This window comes from Phalangium opilio, unplaced genomic scaffold (assembly GCF_054372755.1).
Source record: "Phalangium opilio isolate 3A_F unplaced genomic scaffold, DU_Popi_V2 ptg000022l_1, whole genome shotgun sequence".
NCBI lineage: Eukaryota > Metazoa > Arthropoda > Arachnida > Opiliones > Phalangiidae > Phalangium > Phalangium opilio.
The window spans coordinates 4007725-4010407 of record NW_028324154.1 but is presented as its reverse complement, the minus strand read 5'-3'; positions in this window follow the sequence as shown (position 1 = coordinate 4010407).

The window sequence follows — 2683 nt, the reverse complement described above, 5'->3', positions numbered from 1 at the left end:
TATTGGTGGATATTGATACACTCATGATTTTATGTACATAGCCGCTAGTGCCAGTCAGCCTGTCTCTCAAAATGAATATTTCTCAATCAAAGCTTCTCCTATGTTCTGGTAATCACGCCCAGTAGGGTACCTAGAATATATAAAAATTTATAGGGTATTTGTACTTAAGAATGAGTTCAAAATAGCGAGTAAAATAAACGTATAATATTGTGACGGCCAATTTCGCTAGGCATTGGTGAAACTAGCCATTACGATATATTTTCAATATAATAAATCTTACCAAGTATATTTGTTAACATCCTCGAACAAAGTTTTTACCACTTGAGTTGAAAATTTTTGCTGGAATATTTTCGAATCCTTGTTTTAATGAGGTCCATCACAACTCTGCTTAAACTTGGAACAACATATATCCTTGGCAGTTTTGATAACATCGGGCAGTGTCCAGTATCATCGGATGGCAATCCAGCTCCTCCGTTCCCACTTTCGACTCCTTCGTTCCCACTTACGACTCTTCCGTTAACACTTCCGACTCCCGATGGTCCGACTTCAGAGGGCCTATGATTCAAGCCTACATTAGTATACCTTAAATTGAACTAAATGGATACTTTCTAACAAGATCTTTTAAACTGATGATTTGATTGGGAAATTGAAACTTTTGTTTAGTCTGCAGACGACTAAAATACAACAAATTACGATTTCTAAAATCATTTTCAAATTAAACATAAAAGAACCCGTACAAAAATTTACGGCTGCATTTTGCAGTTATTTAGATTTTTTAGAATCTGCAATATATTGCAAATAAACTGGAATATTCTGGAAAAATACTGGAATAAACCTGAAAAAGGTTCAACTTCAGACAAAATTAAGATGCATTCCAGAGAGCAATGCAGAACATTTTAGACGTTTTGCAGAAAAAATATCTTCCGTTGGAAAACTCAGTACAGCCTTATACAAAATTTAGCTACTCTAGAGTCATAAAATCAATCAAGTGTTTATTGCGTGTCCATAACACCTTTCGGCTTTTTACAATGGGTCACGACGTCTTAAATTAAAAATCTAAAATTTAAATTAATGTAAAACAAAATGTAAACGTTTCGAATACAATATCTAAACAAATAAAAAAAAAGAAAAGAAAAATATTCAATTAACCAAGTAAAATAATTTTCAATATAAAAAACAAAAAATAGGTCCAAATCTTTATAATCTTTCTAGTCATTAGTTTTCGTTGTTGCGGATTATTTTTTATTCAATTAAATAAGTTATCCTTCTTTTTAAAATATGTTTTTATATAAAAAATTGAGTGAGTAAATAAGTCTAGATCTTTATAAAGGTTTCCAGTTACTTGTATTCTAGAAATTGGATTGAGTTGCTGCGGTTTGTTGTAATAAAAATTGGATTTTAGGCGCGTGGGACGGTTAGGGACATTAATACAAATTTTCGATAGCAAATAAGGACTGTTTATTTTGCTTATTAATAATTTCTTTAAAAAACATAATTCAAGCATATGCCGCCTATATCTCAACGATTGGAGTCCCAAGTATTCCATTACCTTATTATATTTATATTGAGTTTCACATTTGAAATTAAAATAATAGTACTCTATAAACTTTCTTTGGACTCGCTCAATTTTATCCAGATTTGTCTCGCAACAACCTCCATAAATTAAAATATTATACTCAAGTATGCTTCTAACGAGAGACATATATAATAGTTTAAATACTTTTCCTGAATTTAAAGATTTGGCAATTCTTAGGGACATTGATAACGTCTTTAGACCACGAGAAGTAACTTGAGATATTTGTTCATTAAAGTGCAATTTATTATCAAGAATTGTACCTAGATCTTTATGGTAATCAACTCGAGATAAAACAATACCATCAAGAGTGTAATTAAATAAAAATTTATTAGTTTTTCGTGTATAAGAAACAATTGTAGTTTTCTGACTATTAAGAGGTATTTTGTTGTCTTTACTCCATCTATTAACGCCATCAATGTCACCTTGCAAGGCTAAGAAATCAGTATGCGACTTAATAACCCTATACAGTTTAGAGTCGTCAGCAAACTGAGAAATCTCCGAAGAGTTAAGAGATTCCGACAAATCATTAACATAAATTGAAAATAGTAAAGGTCCTAAAGCAGAGCCTTGTGGAACACCAACAGACGTAGCATACGACTGCGAAGTCATTTGTCCATTACACTTAATTATATTTAGTCTGTTTTGTAAAAATGATTTTAAGATTTGCAAGATATCACCACTCATTCCATAATTGCCAAGCTTACTAAATAAGATTTCATGGTCCATTAGATCAAAAGCTTTACTGAAATCAAGAAACACGCAATCGACTTGCTCACGCTTAGTCAGACTGTGTGTTACTCTGTCCATAAATTCCATGATATTAGTAGCTGTTGAACGACCCTCACAGAATCCATGCTGTATTAAACTCATTACTGGTTTAAACCAGTAACTAATTGACTTGTGTAATACCATTTCAAAAATCTTGGCAAATATGCAGATTAGGGCAATTGGCCTATAGTTACTACTATCTAATTTAGAACCTTTCTTAAAAACGGGAACTACAACCGAAGTTTTCCACTTATTCGGAAATTTGCCTTGACTTAATGACTCATTAAAGATACGCGTCAGGATTTAAGCTAAAATATCCGAGCATCCCTTAATTATAAA